Source organism: Schistocerca piceifrons, chromosome 5, assembly GCF_021461385.2.
Source record: "Schistocerca piceifrons isolate TAMUIC-IGC-003096 chromosome 5, iqSchPice1.1, whole genome shotgun sequence".
Taxonomy (NCBI): Eukaryota; Metazoa; Arthropoda; class Insecta; order Orthoptera; family Acrididae; genus Schistocerca; species Schistocerca piceifrons.
Window position 1 is genome coordinate 570,455,726 of NC_060142.1, and position 21,816 is coordinate 570,477,541.

The window sequence follows — 21,816 nt, forward strand, 5'->3', positions numbered from 1 at the left end:
CCAGAAATCGAGACCAGGACCCTCTGATCCAGAGGCAGCAACGCTAACAACTAGACCATAGTTCTTCATCATGTTATACGAAAAGAAACAGAGCAAATCATGATGAACGTTGATACTGCTGACTGTGATTATCGTAGATGACTAATTTCCATCCGAGTTTTATGGTAGAAGAAAATTGACCATTTTGTTGAACAGTGTGTTGGTAGCAGTGTGTCTTGCTTGTTGTCCAGTCCAATAGATAGTAAATCTTCGCAGTTCATCTGATGAAAGGGTGACGGGTCTCACGATTCCTGTCCTGGACTCTATATCTAGATGTCATTACTCGTCACATATCATTTAACAACTCCTCCAAAAACTGTTGGTTGCCAAGTGGGAATCGAGACCCATGACACGCCACTGTTCTGTGCTAGGGTTAATAAAGGCACAGTGAAGTATTGCATACACATGTGGTGTCAAACAGCAACGCTAACAAGTGCATCAACCAAATCAGTACAGCAATACATATGACCACATGCTGCCTAAAATCTAGATCAACTTACTGACTCCAAAGACTTGCAGGTGCAGTGTTATACCCCACACCATCCAACATAATATGCAGGAGTGTACAGTTAAGGGGCTTCTTAACATTGGCCACAGATGGTGTTGACTGGACTGAAGTAATATTTAACACTAGCCTTTCTAGTGGCTTCGCCTGTTTAGGCATTCAGCACCTATGTTGAACACATCCCATCTTTCTCTTCTCTGTGTCCACCTCTTCCTTCCTATATCTGTCCACCTCATCCCTTTTCCTCTGTCTATCTCTTCCACCCCACGCTCTCTGTCTCTTCATCTCTTCTTCTCCCCTTCCCCCTCTTTGTCCATTTCCTCCACCCCTTCCTCTGACCATATTCTCTTCCTGCCTCTGACCATATCCTTCTCCCCCTCTCCATTTTCACCTCCACCTCCCCCTCTTCCTCTTCCACCAGTCCACCAGCCCTCTATCCCCCCCTACCAGCATCAAGCATTTCCCTCTCGCCCCACCATCTGACTATTTCCTCCTCCCCCTCACTCTGTCCCTCCTCTACCCATCTCGACCTGTCACAGCCAAGTTCATCGGCATGTGTGGCCCCTACAATACAGTTCAGTAAGGTAGGCTTATAGTACTCCACAACATGGCTGTCATGCAGATCAGGCTATGCTTCTGAGGCTTGAAAATCATTGTTTGCTCCTGACAACAAGCTTTCATGCAAAGCAAGCCAATAATGTAGGTCGATACTACTCCAACACAACGTGCCTGTCATGCAAGGCATTCTATGTGTAGGGGCCTAGAAAACCGTTTCTTGCCACTGACAAGCAGGCTGCTCTGCAGAGCAGGTTGATTTCACAGGCGGATACTGTTCCCATACACCATACCTATAGTGCAGGGCAATCTGCACACCAAGGGCTAGAAAAACATGTTTTGTCCGTATATCCGCTTCTATTGGAGCTAGGAGGCTATAAACCCCACAGTCTGATACCTGTGAGGCCCACTGTTCCTGTACCATATTTGACTGAAATTGATCCATGGGTTTGGGAGGAGATCTTGGACATACGCACATACACTGTGCTTTATGTATATAACAGATTATAAATTTCAAGTGGCGTACTTTGTTGATAACTGGTCTACTAAAATGAGTAGATAGATTAAGCCCCGATTTATTGATGCTATGCCTTGTTATATGAATGTTTATGATGCAATAATCAATTTTATTATGCAATATGACCTTAAATAGTAAGAATAGAAGCAATCACAACAGAACATACTTACAATAAACAGTGCAACTTGTGATTGGCAGCCATAGCATATATGACTGAACACCAGACAATGAGAAAATCATTCAGAAAATCCTATGAAAAGTACTAGGTGTGGATGTGTTCAGCTTGTAGGCAGACACTGTGCAATGATATGATTCCTTGTGAATGTAATCACAACATGTTAAACCAATATGGTCTAACACTGAAAATATTTCACCAAAGCTATTGAATAATAATAGTTCGAGGACAAAATCTATATGTGCTATTGCAAAAGTTAAAGAATTGCTATCGTGTCCTGTGCAAGCTATTTCGTGTTTGCATTAGTACCTACACTGTAAAAGTTTGCCGCAGCAATATGCACTCCAGGAACAGCATCTAGACTTATATTCTCAGTTTGAAAACCAGCGATGCAATAGAATAAGGTATTTATAACTAATGACGTGGGAAAGCTGTATACGATTGTACTATTTCATCCTCTGTACTAAGCCTAACTACTGTTTAGACAAAGAGGGATTTTGCTAACAGGTTTGCTCAATATGGCGTCATAAAAAGATTGCATTAAAAAATATCGTACAAACATTAAGTAAATGATTTTGAGCATAGGTAGGGATGACAGTAATACTGAAATGATACTCTGTATTAACTTCAAAGTGACAAAACAAGAACATACACTACCTGTGAGTCGCAATACACGTGAACATATATCGTATTCCTGGAAATCACGGAAATGTGTGCTTTCCATACAAATCTACCACTGAATAGTATTAAATGCAGGACAGTATGACAAAATTGTATGCATAATACATCGGATTTAGTAACTACGAGATGATCCCGTGATCAGCTTCTAATGTACGAAAAACAAACTGACTCTGTTCTTCTGCAATACCTCACATCTAAGTATCAAATTATGTTCACAATTCCTCACCAATACATTACGAGAATGCTAGCAAAATATGTGAGTGAATAGGAAACACGACTGAAATAACGATGCCTACTGACAGTCAGCGCAAATAAATGGGACGATCTCATTCAATACAACACATTCAGAACTGAAGTTGCCACTTCCGAGCTGCTCCAACTTCCTTGATTCGATGTCCAGAATAGAGGATGCATTTGAATAATGTTGGGCGCCTGACCTCCACTACTTTTATTGGATGAAAGCCAGAACAACTCGCTAGAGATGAAACATGTTACTACAGCACGCCCCACAGAGAAACAACGCAAAGAATTTGCACTATCTGTCGGTTACCAATTACAAAATATGCAATGCCTATTTCAGGATTTACAGCAAACAAAAATGTGAAGAAATTGAAAGTGCCGTTTAACACGTGCCTTTCAAAGTGTTTTTCCATTAAACATGTTGTCTGATATATGTGAGACATTTGAACTCTAAATAAGTTTAGTAAGTATTTTATTGTTATTCTTTTTCTTCCTTGTGTATCCCTCCTATGGCTGGAACTGCGGATGGGCAGCGACTTATCAGTGATTATCATTTTAATGCTGTCCACACAGTTCAGGAGACCGCCTCGCACGCGAATGACTTTCTTTCCGTCACAGGGTGCGATGGGTTCGAATTTGGGAGGCATTAAATAACTTCAAGTTGAAAGTAGCCATGGCTGGGCCACGGCTGATCCTCTGCACATCTTTGTTCTATCTGGGCTGTGTTCCGTGTCTAATTACCACGTTATCGACAGGAAATTGTTTCCTAATCTACAGTCATTACCGTTTTCTTTCGGCGTCTGTTCACCTCAGATTTTTCCTGGATCGCCTAAGATATCGTAATTTTGTTGCCATCCAAACAAATGGTAGAAGAAGACCTCCCTACAGGACGTGTAGTCTCTTTTCATAACTATCTTAATTACAGAAATATCGGTATTAACTTCGGTTTTTCATATTGAACTACGTGGTAATTTCTGCTGTTAGTGCCGTAGTTCTAAAAGAGACGAATTCAACGACGTTTCACTCTCCAAAATCCTATTAGTAGTTTCTGAGGAATTACCGTATCTACAACTCTAGATTTACGTGTTTTGAACGTGAAAACGATTGCTGTCTTATGTAGTAGTTCGTTTTGTGTACACTGAACTGTCACGTCATGCTGATGGGGTGCTCCAGCTTGACTCAGCTGAGAGTGTCTGCTTACGAAAGCGGAGTAGTGGCGAACAGTGTAATTTAAAACCCATGCTAATCGCTCTCTGCTACGTCTGGCAGACCGACGCATCAATTGGAAGGCAAAGGAAGTATCAGATAATGATGTATCTGCAGTTAAAAGAGACAGTAATTACGCTCTTGTTTTTGCCAGCGCCTTGAAGGAAATGTGCACGCAATTATATTTTTATAATGCATTTGTAAAAAGGGAAAATACGGGATAGGGATTGTTAAAAAATAATTTCGGAATAGGAGTTTAACGTCAAGAGGCACGCTTAAGAAAAAAGGCACTCACAAAAAAAGTGTTCACAAATACTTCCTTGAAATTCCATTTATGTAATCGTGCGTCCTAATTGCCCACCGTCTATTGCAACATGCTTTTAGTCGCTAGTGCAAGGACTTCTGGATTGACTGGAAAGTTTCCTTCGACATAATTGCACACCCTGCAAAAATTTTGATATTGTAAATCCTGTTGGGTCCCCAAAACTTGTGCGTGGACTTCATCTTTGAGTTTACCCCAGAGAAAAACTTCCAGTAGCGTCAAATCAGGCGAACGAGCAGGCCTCCACGTCCCGTGCAGCGACCAGGAGAGAGCTTGGTGAGTGCTTTCCCGGCCACAAGCGACTAGTGAACTGGGCAGTCATCGTACTGATACTCCACATATCTACGTACTTTAAGTGGAACTATAGCATTCGGGTAAGAAATTTTGTGTGTATCTTAGCAGTTAAGATTTCGTGAGTGAAGTAAGGACCAATAACTTAGACTCCAGCAATCCCGTACCAAACGTTGACGCTACACTGTCTCTGATACTCAACCTGCCACAGCAAATGCGGACTCTCAGCAGGCCAGTAATGCATATTTCGCAACATTCCATGATTTGTAAAGGTCGCTTCATCGGTAAAGAGAACTCTTTGAAGAAAGAACTTATAGTCCTCAGAGCCGAACTACAGAACCCCACGCTGCTTCTGCAATATCACTGGTTGATCTGTTGATGAAGAGACACAATATATACGTGGTACATGGAAGTTGGTTGCGCATAAAGTACGAACAATACTGGCCTGACTTTTTCCAGAGGCATTTGCAAGTTCTCTGGAGCTAACGGACGGGTTATGAGCAACAACTCACTAGAACATCTATTCTGTTCGCTTTGTCCGTTATAGACACCATTCTTATCCTCTCCGTAATATTCGAGCGCTCTTCCGATAACAATGTTTTGTGCATTCTCTGAATTGTCATTCTTATTGGACACCGTCTGTCAAGATACGTTCATACAAACAACTCAGCTGTTCTGTTCGCGTTCCTTCTGCATTCACCGTAAAGAAGTAACGTACCTGTTTTTCTTGGCTTCTGAAAGACATTTATTTCCAAGCACAGACTGAAGGTACGTTTCTTCCGTTCCCCTTTTATATCAACATTGCGGCGGTTTTTACACTCTGTTTTTTCCTTAGCCTACGTGACACATTAGCTTATTTCCGTATGAAATCACGATCACCGTCGTAAGGCAACAATCGGTTTCATGTTCAAAACAGATAAATCGTAAGTTGTAAGTACAGTTAGTACTCCGAAACTACTAATCGGGGCGCTGCAGTCACGGACTGTACGGCTGATCCCGGCGGAGGTTCGAGTACTCCCTCTGGCATGGGTGTGTGTGTTTGTGCTTAGGATAATTTAGGGACTGATGACCTTAGCAGTTAAGTCTCTTAAGATTTCACACACATTTGAACATTTTACTAATCGGGTTTTAAAGAGTGAAACGCATTTGAATTCAACTCTTTTAGAAGTATGGTACCAGCACCAGTAATTTCTTTACTTCTATTAGAAACAGCGTAATTGATACCAATTTCAGTGTAATTAATTGAGGTACGATAAGAGACCATAGGTCGTTCAGTGAGGACCTGCTCATAGTTCGTCCGAGTCCAAACAGAATGCCGGTATCTTAAACGGCTCCGGAAATGTGGAGGTGAACGGCTTGGCTGAACCACACAGTATACTTGACAGTACGGCGGCTTCAGAGATCTGGAGAGCTTCCGATCCGGCCCGCGAGTGGCTGACGTAATGCGAAATAAACGGCCGAAAGGAAAAGCGCCGGAGCTGTGTGTCGGCTGATTTGGGTGAAGGCTCCGGAAATGTGGAGGTGAACGGCTTGGCTGAACCACACAGTATACTTGACAGTACGGCGGCTTCAGAGATCTGGAGAGCTTCCGATCCGGCCCGCGAGTGGCTGACGTAATGCGAAATAAACGGCCGAAAGGAAAAGCGCCGGAGCTGCGTGTCGGCTGATTTGGGTGAGGGAAAGGGAGGGGGGGGGGGGGCTGATTGCTTTGCGCGCAGCAGGCAATTACATGCGGCGTGACGTCACCAGGTGGTCCGGCTCAGCTCACAACACGGACGTGTCCAGCCAACAGGCCCGGGCGTCGGTTTTCCCAAGCGGTTTTGTTGTGTACCAAGAGCCCAGACTGCCTGCGTACGGTGTGCAGCACCACGGCGTAGTAACTGAAAACGTTCCAGAGATGTAGCTGGAGATTTACCCTCAGGGAGGAAGGAAGGAGAAGAGCAGAACCTCCGTACAAAATTAGGCATACAAATAAATAAATAACAGCGAGAAGGCCGAAATACTAAATTCGCTCTCCCGAAATTGTTTCACCGCGGAAGATCCTAACACAGTCCCTCCTTCCAATCGTCGTACGAACTTCGAAATGGCAGATATTGAGATAACCGATCGCGGAACTGAAAAGCAGCTACAATCACTTAGTAGTGGAAGGACGTCAGGACCAGATGAGATATGTAAAAGATTCTATAAAGATTATGCGAAAGAACTTGCTCCCCTTCTAACAGTAATTCATCATAGATACCTAATGACTGGAAAAAAGCGCAGGTCATTCAAGTTTTCAAGGAAGGCCGTAAGACAGATCCACACAATTATAGACGTATATCGTTGACGTCAATCTGTTATAAAATTATGGAACATGTTTTATGCTCAAGAATTATGATGTTTTTCTAAAATGAACATCTCTTTGAAAAATAACGTGGTTTCCGCAAACAGAGATCCTGCGAAACACAGTTCGCTCCGTTCCTCCATGAGATCCGCAACGGCGCTCAGGTTGATGCCGTATTACTTGATTCCAGTAAGGCATTTGACACCGTCCCGCTTTGTGGTTTAATGAAAAAAAATATGAGGTTACGGAGTATCGGAGCAGACTTGCGACTGGTTTCAAGACTTTCTTGCAGACAGAACTCAACACGTCGGGCCGGCGGCTGTGACCGACCGGTTCTACATCTACATCTACACCCATACTCCGCAAGCCACCTGACGGTGTGTGGCGGAGGGTACCTTGAGTACCTCTATCGGTTCTCCCTTCTATTCTAGTCTCGTATTGTTCGTGGAAAGAAGGATTGTCGGTATCCCTCTGTGTGGGTTCTGATCTCTCTGATTTTATCCTCATGGTCTCTTCGCGAGATATACGTAGGAGGGAACAATATACAGCTTGACTCCTCGGTGAAGGTATGTTCTCGAAACTTCAACAAAAGCCCGTACCGAGCTACTGAGCCTCTCTCCTGCACAGTCTTCCACTGGAGTTTATCTATCATCTCCGTAAAGCTTTCGCGATTTCTAAATGATCCTGTAACGAAGCGCGCTGCTCTCCATGGGATCTTCTCCATCTCTTCTATCAACCCTATCTGGTACGGATCCCACACTGCTGAGCAGTATTCAAGCAGTTGGCGAACAAGCGTACTGTAACCTACTTCCTTTGTTTTCGGATTGCATTTCCTTAGGATTCTTCCAATGAATCTCACTCTGGCATCTGCTTTACCTACGATCAACTTTATATGATCATTCCATTTTCAATCACTCCTAATGCGTACTCCCAGATAATCTATGGTGTTAACTGCTTCCAGTTGCTGACCTGCTATATTGTAGCTAACTGATAAGGGATCTTTCTTTCTATGTATTCGCAGCACATTACACTTGTCTACATCGAGATTCAATTGCCATTCCCTGCACCATGCGTCAATTCGCTGCAGATCCTCCTGCATTTCAGTACAATTTTCCATTGTTACAACCTCTCGATGTACCACAGCATCATCCGCAAAAACCTCAGTGAACTTCCGATGTCATCCACAAGGTCATTTATGTATATTGTGAATAGCAACGGTCCTATGACACTCCCCTGTGGCACACCTGAAATGACTCTTACTTCGGAAGACTTCTCTCCATTGAGAATGACATGCTGCGTTCTGTTATCTAGTAACTCTTCAATCCAATCACACAATTGGTCTGATAGTGCATATGCTCTCACTTTGTTCATTAAACGACTGCGGGGAACTGTATAGAACGGCTTACGGAAGTCAAGAAACACGGCATCTACCTGGAAACCCGTGTCTATGGCCCTCTGAGTCTCGTGGACGAATAACGCTAGCTGGGTTTCACACGATCGTCTTTTTCGAAACCCATGCTGATTCCTACAGAGTAGATTTCTAGTCTCCAGAAAAGTCTTTATACTCGAACATAATACGTGTTCCAAAATACTACAACTGATCGACGTTAGAGATATAGGTCTATAGTTCTGCACATCTGTTCGACGTTCCTTCTTGAAAACGGGGATGACTTGTGCCCATTTCCAATCCTTTGGAACGTTACGCTCTTCTAGAGACCTACGGTACACCGCTGCAAGAAGGGGGGCAAGTTTCTTCGCGTACTCTGTGTAAAATCGAACTGGTATCCCATCAGGTCCAGCGGCCTTTCCTCTTTTGAGCGATCTTAATTGTTACTCTATCCCTCTGTCGTCTATTTCGATATCTACCATTTTGGAACTACAGTGCAGTCTTCCTCTGTGAAACAGCTTTGGAAAACGACATTTAGTATTTCGGCCTTTAGTCTGTCATCCTCTGTTTCAGTACCATTTTGGTCACAGAGTGTTTTTGTTTTGATCCACTTACCGCTTTGACATAAGACCAAAATTTCTTAGGATTTTCTGCCAAGTCAGTACATAGAACTTTACTTTCGAATTCATTGAATGCCTCTCGCATAGCCCTTCTCACACTACATTTCGCTTCGCGTAATTTTTGTTTGTCTTCAAGACTTTGGCTATGTTTATGTTTGCTGTGAAGTTCTCTTTGCTTCCGCAGCAGTTTTCTAACTCGGTTATTGTACCACGATGGCTCTTTTCCATCTCTTACGATCTTGCTTGGAGCATACTCATCTAAGACACATTGTACGATGGTTTTAAACTTTGTCCACTGATCCTCAACACTATCTGTACTTGAGACAAAACTTTTGTGTTGAGCCGCCAGGTACTCTGAAATCTTCTTTTTGTCACTTTTGGTAAACAGAAAAATCTTCCTACCTTTTTTTAATATTTCAATTTACGGCTGAAATCATCGATGCAGTAACCGCTTTATGATCGCCGATTCCCTGTTCTGCGTTAACTGTTTCAAATAGTTCGGGTATGTTTCTCACCAGAAGGTCTAATATATTATCGCCATGAGTCGGTTCTCTGTTCAACTGCTCAAGGTAGTTTTCAGATAAAGCACTTAAAAAAATTTCACTGGATTCTTTGTCCCTGCCACTCGTTATAAGCGTTTGAGTCTCCCAATCTATATCCGGCAAATTAAAATCTCCACCCAGAACTATAACATGGTGGGGAAATCTACTAGAAATATTTTCCAAATTATCCTTCAGGTGCACAGCCACAACAGCTGCTGAGCCAGGGGGCCTATAGAGACATCCAATTACCATGTCTGAGCCTGCTTTAACCGTGACCTTTACCCGAATTATTTCACATTTCGGATCTCCGTCAATTTCCTTCGATGCTATTGCACTTCTTATCGCTTTAAACGCGCCTCCCCCTTCACTGTCCAGCCTGTCTCAGCGGTATACATTCCAATCTGAGTTTAAATTTCATTACTGTTTACATCTGGTTTCAGCCAACTTTCTGTCCCTAGTACTATGTGGGCATTGTGACCGTTTATTAATGAGAGCAGTTCTGGGGCCTTTCTACAGGGTGTTACAAAAAGGTACGGTCAAACTTTCAGGAAACATTCCTCACACACAAAGAAAGAAAATATGTTATGAGGACATGTGTCCGGAAACGCTTACTTTCCATGTTAGAGCTCATTTTATTACTTCTCTTCAAATCACATTAATCATGGAATGGAAACACACAGCAACAGAACGTAGCAGCGTGAATCCAAACACTTTGTTACAGGAAATGTTCAAAATGTCCTCTGTTAGCGAGGATACATGCATCCACCCTCCGTCGCATGGAATCACTGATGCGCTGATGCAGCCCTGGAGAATGGCGTATTGTATCACAGCCGTCCACAATACGAGCACGAAGAGTCTGTACATTTGGTACCGGGGTTGCGTAGACAAGACCTTTCAAATGCCCTCATAAATGAAAGTCAAGAGGGTTGAGGTCAGGAGAGCGTCGAGGCCATGGAATTGGTCCGTCTCTACCAATCCATCGGTCACCGAATCTGTTGTTGAGAAGCTTACGAACACTTCGACTGAAATGTGCAGGAGCTCCATCGTGCGTGAACCACATGTTATATCGTACTTGTAAAGGCACATGTTCTAGCAGCACAGGTAGAGTATCCCGTATGAAATCATGATAACGTGCTCCATTGAGCGTAGGTGGAAGAACATGGGGCCCAATCAAGACATCACCAACAATGCCTGCCCAAACGTTCACAGAAAATCTGCGTTGATGACGTGATTGCGCAACTGCGTGGGGATTCTCGTCAGCCCACACATGTTGATTGTGAAAATTTACAATTTGATCACGTTGGAATGAAGCCTCATCCGTAAAGAGAACATTTGCACTGAAATGAGGATTGACACATTGTTGGATGAACCATTCGAAGAACTGTACCCGTGGAGGCCAATCAGCTGCTGATAGTGCCTGCACACGCTGTACATGGTACGGAAACAACTGGTTCTCCCGTAGCACTCTCCATACGGTGACGTGGTCAACGTTACCTTGTACAGCAGCAACTTCTCTGACGCTGACATTAGGGTTATCGTCAACTGCACGAAAAATTGTCTCGTCCATTGCAGGTGTCCTCGTCGTTCTAGGTCTTCCCCAGTCGCGAGTCATAGGCTGGAATGTTCCGTGGTCCCTAAGACGCCGATCAATCGCTTCGAACGTCTTCCTGTCGGGACACCTTCGTTCTGTAAATCTGGCTCGATACAAACGTACCGCGCTACTGCTATTGGCCCGTGCTAATCCATACATCAAATGGGCGTCTGCCAACTCCGCATTTGTAAACATGGCACTGACAGCAAAACCACGTTTGTGATGAACACTAACCTGTTGATGCTACGTACTGATGTGCTTGATGCTAGTACTGTAGAGTAATGAGTCGCATGTCAACACAAGCACCGAAGTCAACATTACGTTCCTTCAACTGGGCCAACTGACGGTGAATCGAGGAAGTACAGTACATACTGACGAAACTAAAATGAGCTCTAACATGGAAATTAAGCGTTTCCGGACACATGTCCGCATAACATCTTTTCTTTATTTGTGTGTGAGGAATGTTTCCTGAAAGTTTGGCCGTACCTTTTTGTAACACCCTGTATAGACGCTCCTGCAGTTTACTATTAGCACATTAATTTTGTTATTCCCTGTTGCATTTTGCCTACTCATACCTTGCCGCGTCTCAGGAGGCGTCTTGTCGGGCCTAGCGAGGGAATTCTCTAACCTAAAAAATTCACATGTGCACTCCACACGTACTCCGCTACCCTTGTAGCTGCTTCCTGCTTGTAGTGCAAGCCTGACCTATTCGGGGGGACCATACATTTCTCCACCCGACAAATTTGCACCCCAGATCTCCGAAAAATCGTCTGAGCCTCTGGTTTAAGCCTTCCACTCGGCTCCAAACCAGAGGACCGCGATCGGTTCTGTGAACGATACTACAAATAGTTATCTCAGATACCACCCCGCGAGCGAGGCTTTCCGCCTTCACCAACTCCGCTAACCGCCTGTATGAACTGAGGATGACCTCTGAACCCAGACGGCAGGAGTCATTGGTGCCGACATGAGCAACAATTTGCAGTCGGGTGCACCCAGTGCTCTCTATCGCCGACGGCATGGCCTCCTCCACATCTCAAATGAGACCCCCCAGCAAGCAGACGGAGTGAACACTGGCCTTCTTCCCCGACCTTTCCGCTATTTCCCTAAGGAGCTCCATCACCCTACTAACGCTCCGCTTCAGCTTACCGCGTTACAGCTACGGTCGCAGGTCGAATCCTGCTTCGGGTATGGATGTGTGTGATGTCCTTAGGTTAGTTAGGTTTAAGTAGTTCCAAGTTCTCGGGGACCGATGACCTTAGAAGTTAAGTCCGGTAGTGCTCAGAGCCATTTTTTTAGAACATTCCAGAAATAAGAGCCAATATAGAGGCCTACCGACAATCATTCTTCCCACGTCCTTCTCTGAAAGGACTACCCACCCCATCTGACCCCTCTCAAACTCGCTCAGTTGGCTGTAGGAAGTCGAGTGCGCCTCTGCGTATGGTTTCCTGCTCGCGTCACACGTTTGACCACACTGAGCTTCTAGCTGTGAGCATTGCCTATTAAAGGGTAGACACAGATGGCGCTCTTTTACCTACGTCACTACGCTATCTGTCGGTGGACGACGTTTAAATCATTATCATTATATCTACAGTTCCCCAGGTGGCATATGCCGTTATCGGATCAAGATCCATGCCGTGTACCAGGTGTACTAACACTTTTTCGGGCAGTGTAGTAGGAAAATCTGATGCCAGACTGATATTCATAGAAAGAATCTCAAGGAAATGTAACTCTTCCATGAAGGAAATGTCTAATATGGTGCTTATTCGACAGTTCTTGAGTATTGTTTATCAATGTGGGATCTTTACCAGGTAGAACTGATGGAAGAGACAAAGAAGATCCTTCGAAGAGCGACATCGTTCAATCGGCGCGAAAGCATTACAGAGGTGCTCAGCAAACACCAATGGCAGACGTTACAAGAGAGATGTTGTGCATAATGGAGAGGTTTGCTACTGTAATTTCGAAAGAGCACTTTACGGGAAGAGTCGGACAACATATTACTTCCTCCCAAATACGTCTCGTGTAGTGACCACGATGAGAAAATTCAAGGAACTAAAACCAATACAGAGGCTTACCGGCAATCATTCTTTCTATGCGCCACTAGCGATTGGCACAGGGTAGAGGGGATCCGCTAATGATACCAGAAGTACTCTCCGCCACACACTAGTGGAACAAGGTTGGAGGGATCCGATAGTTGTACCGAAAGTACCCTCTGCCACACACCATTAGGTGGTTTGGGGAGTATGATTTAGATGTAGGTGATTGAGTCTTCCGTCGGTTCTTGGTAGAATATTTTATACAGTATTAATTTAAACACACACAACACTGATGTAATATTCTACAATATTAATTATTTATTTCACAAATCGGTTTTCGGTTGTTACGCCATCATCAGTATAAAGATAAGTACGGGGTGCAGTGAAATATTGTTGGATCAAAAATTTAAAACTAATGCATCTGCAGAGTATCTCCATCTCCAAGAATGAAAAAATGTTAACGTTAGATTTAAGAATAAAACAAGACGGTTTATTTCAGTGTAAACGCGACGTAAGATTATTTCACAAAGATATTACAGAATGAGACTCTTTAACTAATGAGCTATATACAAATTACAACAGTTGTTCATAGAAGAAAGTAAACTGAACAATTAACTTTGGTTGAATGTTCCAAAGGTGTGGATGAACAAAATAATGTTGTTTCTAATAGGTCCTAAATCACTAAATGATAAGATATACTAGATTAAGCAGGTAAGTCAACCAACTGTGATTGAATAAAGCATTTTTTTATACAACAAGAGAAAGTATAGTTACTGAAATAAAGGAAAATGGGGCATGTGAGTAAGAGGGGTAATTTACAACATAGTATAGAAGCGATTATGTGTAGTATCTGCAGTTAGAAGTGGCGAGTAAGGGAACTGTGCCTAGTTATTCAGTAAATATATGTCCACCAGTTCAAGCTTAGTACTGAATGATCAGACACAGTTTTAATTCACATACTGTTCATTAGTTAATGTGTCACATATTTTATCTTAGTTAAATAATCTTACATAGCGTGTGCACTGAAATAATACCGCTTGTTTTATTCCTAAGCCTAACGTTAACATTTTTCAGCTCCGGAAATGGAAATACTCTGTAGACACACTTGTGTAGCATCTCTGATCCAAAAAATTTCACTGCACTACATACGAGTACTTTTCTTTGCAACTGATGATGGCGTAACAGTTGAAAACCGGTTAGTAAAATAAATAATCAATATTACAGTATATTACCCTAGTAAAATGTGTTTTCATTCATAATAGCCGCCGGTGTGGCCGAGCGGTTCTAGGTGCTACAGTATGGAACCGCGCGACCACTATGGTCGCAGGTTCGAATTCTACCTCGGGCATGGATGTGTGTGACGTCCTTAGGTTAGTTAGGTTTAAGTAGTTCTAAGTTCTAGGGGACTCATGATCTCAGACGTTAAGTCTCATAGTGCTCAGAGCCATCTTCATAATAAATAAATAGGCAAAAAAAAACGCATAGTACTTAATTTCCACAACATTTGTACCAACACATGGTGAATACACCAACGTTAGCATGCAACAGAGTAATATGTAAATACTACAGCTTTAATTAGACTCCGCCGGGAAAGCGCGACATTCAGAACTGGAAGAGGAGTCAGGAAATTCTACATCTACATCAGCATCATACTCCGCAAGCCACCTAATCGTGTGTGGCGGAGAGTACTTTTGGTATCATTAGCAGATCCCCTCTACCCTGTGCCAATCGCTAGTGGCGCATAGTAAGAATGACTGCCGGTAAGCCTCTGTATTGGTTCTAACTTCTTGAATTTTCTCGTCGTGGTCACTACGCGAGACGTATTTGGGAGGAAGTAATATGTTGTCCGACTCATCCTGGAAAGTGCTCTTCCGACATTTCAGTAGCAAACCTCTCCATTATGCACAACATCTCTCTTGTAACGTCTGCCATTGGTGTTTGCTGAGCACCTCTGTAATGCTTTCGCGCCGATTGAACGATGTCGCTCTTCCATGGATCTTCTTTGTCTCTTCCATCAGTTCTACCTGGTAAGGATCCCACATTGATAAACAAGACTCAAGACCCGTCGAAGAAGCACCAGATAAGACATTTCCTTCATGGAAGAGCTACATTTCGTTGAGATTCTTTCTATGAATATCAGTCTGGCATCAGATTTTGCTACTACACTGCCCGAAAAGTATTAGTACACCTGGAACACGACATGGATTTGATCCAATAACGGCATATGCCACCTGGGGAACTGTAGATATAATGATAATGATTTAAACGTCGTCCACCGACAGATAGCGTAGTGGCGTAGGTAAAAGAGCGCCATCTGTGTCTACCCTTTAATAGGCAATGCTCACAGCTAGAAGCTCAGTGTGGTCAAACGTGTGACGCGAGCAGGAAACCATACGCAGAGGCGCACTCGACTTCCTACAGCCAACTGAGCGAGTCTGAGACGGGTCAAGTGGGGTGGGTAGTCCTTCCGGAGAACTGACACACAAATCTGAGGTGTTGTGTCAGCTGTGCAGCGAAACTGGTGTCGGTGGCGCCGCGAACATTATCAGACCCGTAGACAAGGTTCTGGACTCCACGCACTACAGACGCCCACGAGGACCGTCGCATTGTAAGGACAGCAGCGGCATATCGTACAGCTACCACAGTACAGCACGGATAAGAGGAATTGTGAGCCCAGACGTGTCAACATGAACTGCTGCGCATCTGTTCTTCGCAATGGGACTATGGGTACGCACACCTCTGGCCCATCTTTCCCTCACGCCACAGCATCGTGCACGTCTCGCCTGGTGCAGTCAGAGGAAGTCACTTAGATGATGGAACGGCGCGCCGTGGTCTTCAGTGACGACCATCACTTGCCTCCACCCACGACATAGACCTGGTGAGCGCTGTCTCATACATAGCATTTGTGCATTTGTCCAAGACACTCTGACGGCACCCACAGGCCTTACGCGTATGTTGTTGTTGTTGTTGTGGTCTTCAGTCCTGAGACTGGTTTGATGCAGCTCTCCATGCTACTCTATCCTGTGCAAGCTGCTTCATCTCCCAGCCTACATCCTTCTGAATCTGCTTAGTGTATTCATCTCGTGGTCTCCCTCTACGATTTTTACCCTCCACGCTGTCCTGTAATACCAAATTGGTGATCCCTTGATGCCTCAGAACATGTCCTACAAACCGATCTCTTCTTCTAGTCAAGTTGTGCCACAAACTTCTCTTCTCCCCAATCCTATTCAATACCTCCTCATTAGTTATGTGGTCTACCCAACTAATCTTCAGCATTCTTCTGTAGCACCAGATTTCGAAAGCTTCTATTCTCTTCTCGTCCAAACTATTTATCGTGCATTTTTCACTTCCATACATTGCTACACTCCATACAAATACTTTCAGAAACGACTTCCTGACACTTAAATCTATACTTGAGGTTAACAAATTTCTCTTCTTCAGAAGCCGGCCGGTGTGGCCGTGCGGTTAAAGGCGCTTCAGTCAGGAACCGCGTGACCGCTACGGTCGCAGGTTCGAATCCTGCCTCGGGCATGGATGTGTATGATGTCCTTAGGTTAGTTAGGTTTAATTAGTTCTAAGTTCTAGGCGGCTAATGACCTCAGAAGTTAAGTCGCATAGTGCTCAGAGCCATTTGAACCATTTTCTTCTTCAGAAACGCTTTTCTTGCCATTGCCAGTCTACATTTTATATCCTCTCTACTTCGACCATCAACAGTTATTTTGCTCCACAAATAGCAAAACTCCTTTACTACTTTAAGTGTCTCATTTCCTAATCTGATTCCCTCAGCATCACCCGACTTAATTCGACTACATTCCGTTATCCTCCTTTTGCTTTTGTTGATGTTCATCTTATATCTTCCTTTCAACACACTGGTCAGTCCGTTCAACTGCTCTTCCAAGTCCTTTGCTGTCTCTGATAGAATTACATTGCCATCGACGAACCCGAAAGTTTTTATTTCTCCTCCATGGGTTTTAATACCTACTCCGAATTTTTCTTTTGCTTCCTTCACTGCTTGCTCAATATACAGATTGAATAACATCGCCGGCCGCGGTGGTCTCGCGGTTAAGGCGCTCAATCCGGAACCGCGCGACTGCTACGGTCGCAGGTTCGAATCCTGCCTCGGGCATGGATGTGTGTGATGTCCTTAGGTTAGTTAGGTTTAAGTAGTTCTAAGTGCTAGGGGACTGATGACCACAGAAGTTAAGTCCCATAGTGCTCAGAGCCCTTTGAACCATTTTTTTGAATAACATCGGGGAGAGGCTACAAACCTGTCTCACTCCCTTCCCAACCACTGCTACCCTTTCATGTTCCTCAAGTCTTATGACAGTCATCTGGTTTCCGTACAAATTGTAAATAGCCTTTCGCTCCCTGTATTTACACGCTTATCAGGAAAGTATTCGACGTCTGAATAATCGACTGAATGCCAGAGTCAGTGCCTGCATTGTCACCTGTGGCGGCTACACTACGTACTATTATGGGTGTTTCAGCATGGATCGACATCCGGAGCCTCAGAACCGCTTGTGCTGTTGATCTGTAAATGTATTCATTTCATGGACTCAATATGTACTGTTACAACAGTAAGTTACTAGTGAACGGAAAGCCTCTAAAAGGGCGTACTATTCTTTTTCCAGAGGCGTATTTGTTTTACATCATCATTCCACTTAAGACCGCTCTGGATAGTTACGCTTAGATATTTTACCGTACCTACTGTTTCCAGCAGTTTCTCATCAATAGTGTAGTAGTACAGTAGCGGCTCTCTTCTCCCTTGTGTGCGCAATATGTTACATTTATTTACGTTCAATGTCAGCTGCCAGACCATGTATCAAACATCAATCCTCTACATGTCGTTCTGCACATCGATATTGTCTTATACACAGCCGCACCATCTGTGAGCAGTGTTAAAAGCGCATCCGACGCTTTCTCCTGGATCGTTTACATAAATAGTAAAGAGTAACGTTCCTATGACACTTCCTTCCGATACCCCAGATGTTACCTTGATATCTGTCGATTTTGTTTCGTTAAGAGCGGCGTGTGGGATTCCTTGACACCAAACATATTGACAGGATCCCTGAAGATGCCTTGAGACACATCAGTGGGCAAACTACGAAGGCCTACGTGTTAATGGAGTTTGTACTGTTCATCTCAAGTGCACATAAACATCAGTAACGAATGAATGAACTTATCAGAGTCTGTCTGAAAATCAACCTGAAAAACAGTTATAGTAAGACTTAAGTAAGATAAAATTATTATCCGAAAAAAGTTATACCAAAGAAAACAGCACAAATTAACAATTAAGTTATAGAATCAATTACGAATCTTTGAATTCGAAACAGGTTGAGAAATCGAATGGACGAGAAGCAAAGACATAAACAGAAGTGTGTAAATGTTCTGCAGTCATTTACGTAAAATAAATAACGTTTTCAAAGCTAAACTTCCGATGAGTCTGAAACAAGAGTCTAACAGTAAGTTCTCACTTGTGGCATTGACGTGTGGCCTTTTATGTGAAAAAGATTCAAAAACCGAGAGTTAGTCGGCGAGCGAGGGAAACATGCGTGCTGGGAGTTACCTGGAGGGAAGGGAAATAAGGGAGTGGAGTGGGATGGAAAACATAACAGTTGCTGTAGTCAAAATGAAATGGTCGTGAGGGTTACATATAGTCACGTGGATAGATGGCCGACTGACAAAGGAAGTACTTAGCTGGATGCCAAAAGATAAAGAAAAACCTAGTAGACGATAAGACGGAAGGTACCGAATCGATATTACAAAACATACAGAAGCGACATGGATACGTACAGGTGAAGAGTCTGCAGGAGGCATTTGATCTGCGGAGGATATCAGATAAATTATGATGATGACGTTGATGACGTTGATGATGATGCTGAATACTTAAGGAAGCGGGTCTTTTATCCAGTGTACTTCGATAACGAGATGTAGGGTTATCGACAGATGTGAAAGTAACTTCGGGTGTAGCCCACAATGGTTTCTTCTGATCCTTGCTGGTCATGTTGTGCACTGATGGTCTAACAGACGATACTGAGAGTAAAGCAATTTTTTTGCAAATGGTTCAATTATCTATAACGAAGTAATGTCTGACAAAAGCTGGGTAAATATTCGTTCAGATCTTCACAAGATTTCAAAGCACTGAAAACGCTGACAGCTTGCTTTAAATGTTCAGATATGTGAAATCGTGCACTTCGAGGAAACGAGGAAACGTAATTTACTAAGACTACGATACCTAGCACTCATCTTTCAAAGATGTGGAGATTCGCAAGGAATAACAAGTGGTTTGAATTGTGCATTAAACTGGAGGTCTTCTTTCTTCAGTTTGATAACTCGGGTAGGTTAGTGAGACGCTAGTCGTAGACGTGACGTACAATTGAAGGACTTGTACAAAGCCATTTTACCACACTGAATTATTGTTATTACAGCGGACGATAGTCCCAACATATGTAGTGAACTTTCGCCATGTTGGATCGTTAAGTCCTTTCTGGAATAATGAAGCCGACAAATTCAGTGCATAGATACAGCTTGTTCAGTCGAAAGCTTGGAAGACGAAGAGGAATTTTTGGAAACAACTGTCACTTACTTGACACATAATTTGGGCTGAGGATGAGCAAAACAAAAACGAAAGCTATGAAGAACTAAGGTAACAACAATAAGGGCATGATAATACTTTAAGAAAAAGGTTATAGATATCACGCTAAGAGTAGACTGCTATCTTGAAAGTAAAATCACCACACATGTCCCAATGAAGTAGCATATCAGGATTAAATAGATACAGGCAAAGATAGCTTACTTGAACAAAAAAAATCGAGAAATGAGATTTACTGATACAAAATTAATCCTTTAGTGGTTGATGGGGTACGTACGTCCCACTCAAGCAATATGCAGGTTTGAGCATTGGGACATCTATATTTAATATCTGTCCAGTGCTAGCACGCAGTAAAATGGTTTCGGAACTTGGAGAAAAATGCAACGGACCATGGAGTGAACATAGAAAAGGCTGTGAGCGCTCAAATGGGATGGCGTGTATTTATAGTGTGTCTATTTCACAAAAATTGGATCAAATCATCCTCTTCTCCATGCCACGAACGTCTGATGTAATTTATTGTGTTTTCTTATACACTACTGGCCATTAAAATTGCTACACCACGAAGATGATGTACTACAGACGCGAAATTTAACCGACAGGAAGAAGATGCTGTGATATGGAAATGATTAGCTTTTCAGAGCATTCACACAAGGTTGGCGCCGGTGGCGACACCTACAACGTGCTGACACGAGGAACGTTTCCAACCGATTTCTCATACACAAACAGCAGTTGACCGGCGTTGACTGGTGAAACGTTGTTGTGATGCCTCGTGTAAGGAGGAGAAATGCCTACCATCACGTTTCCGACTTTGATAAAGGTCGGATTGCAGCCTATCGCGATTGCGGTTTATCGTATCGCAACACTGCTGCTCCCGTTGGTCGAGATCCAATGACTGTTAGCAGAATATGGAATCAGTGGGTTTAGGAGGGTAATAGGGAACGCCCTGCTGGATCCCAACGGCTTCGTATCACTAGCAGTCGAGATGACAGGCATCTTATCCACATGGCTGTAACGTATCGTGCAGCCACGTCTCGATCCCTGAATCAACAGACGGGGACGTTTGCAAGACAACAACCATCTGCACGAACAGCTCGACGACGTTTGCAGCAGCATGGACTATCAGCTCGGAGACTATGGCTGCGGTTACCCTTGACTCTGCATCACAGACAGGATCGCCTGCGATGGTGTACTCAAAGACGAACCTGGGTGCACGAATGGCAAAACGTCATTTTTCCGGATGAATCCAGGTTCTGTTTACAGCATCATGACGGTCGCATCCGTGTTTGCGACATCGCGGTAAACGCACATTGGAAGCGTGCATTCGTCATCGCCGTACTGGCTTATCACCGGGCGGGATTGTATGGGGTGCCATTGGTTACACGTCTCGGTCACCTTTAGTTCGCATTCACGACACTTTGAACAGTGGACGTTACATTTCAGATGTGTTACGACACGTGACTCTACTCTTCATTCGATCCCTGCGAAACCCTACATTTCAGCAGAATAATGCACGACCGCATGTTGCAGGTCCTGTACAGGCCTTTCTGGATACAGAAAATGTTCGACTGCTGCCCTGACCAGCACATTCTCCAGATCTCTCACCAATTGAAAACGTCTAGTCAATGGTGGCCGAGCAACTGGCTCGTCACAATACGCCAATCACTACTCTTTATGAACTGTGGTATCGTATTGAAGCTGCATGGGCAGCTGTACCTGTACACGCCATCCAAGCTCTGTTTGACTCAATCCCAGGCGTATCAAGGCCGTTATTATGGCCAGAGTTGGTTGTTCTGGGTAGGCGTATCAAGGTCGTTATTACGTCCATAGTTGGTTGATCTGGGTACTGATTTCTCAAGATCTATGCACCCAAATTGCGTGAAAATGTAATCACATGTCAGTTCTAGTATAATATATTTATCCAATGAATACACGTTTACCATCTGCATTTCTTCTTGGTGTAGCAATTTTAATGGCCAATAGTGTACATCATAGGCATTGTGTTCAAACATTATTCCACACCCCAGTAGTTCTGCTGGTTTGTACATAATCTGTATGCAATATGCTCGTGAAAACTTCATAGAATATAGGAAATGTTGGTGTGTGGTATGGAAAAGCCATCTTCAGGTATTACGTTGAACATTTTGTGCCGTATATGAGAAAAAGTACCACAACAGCTGTATCTTGAGAGTGCCTTTGT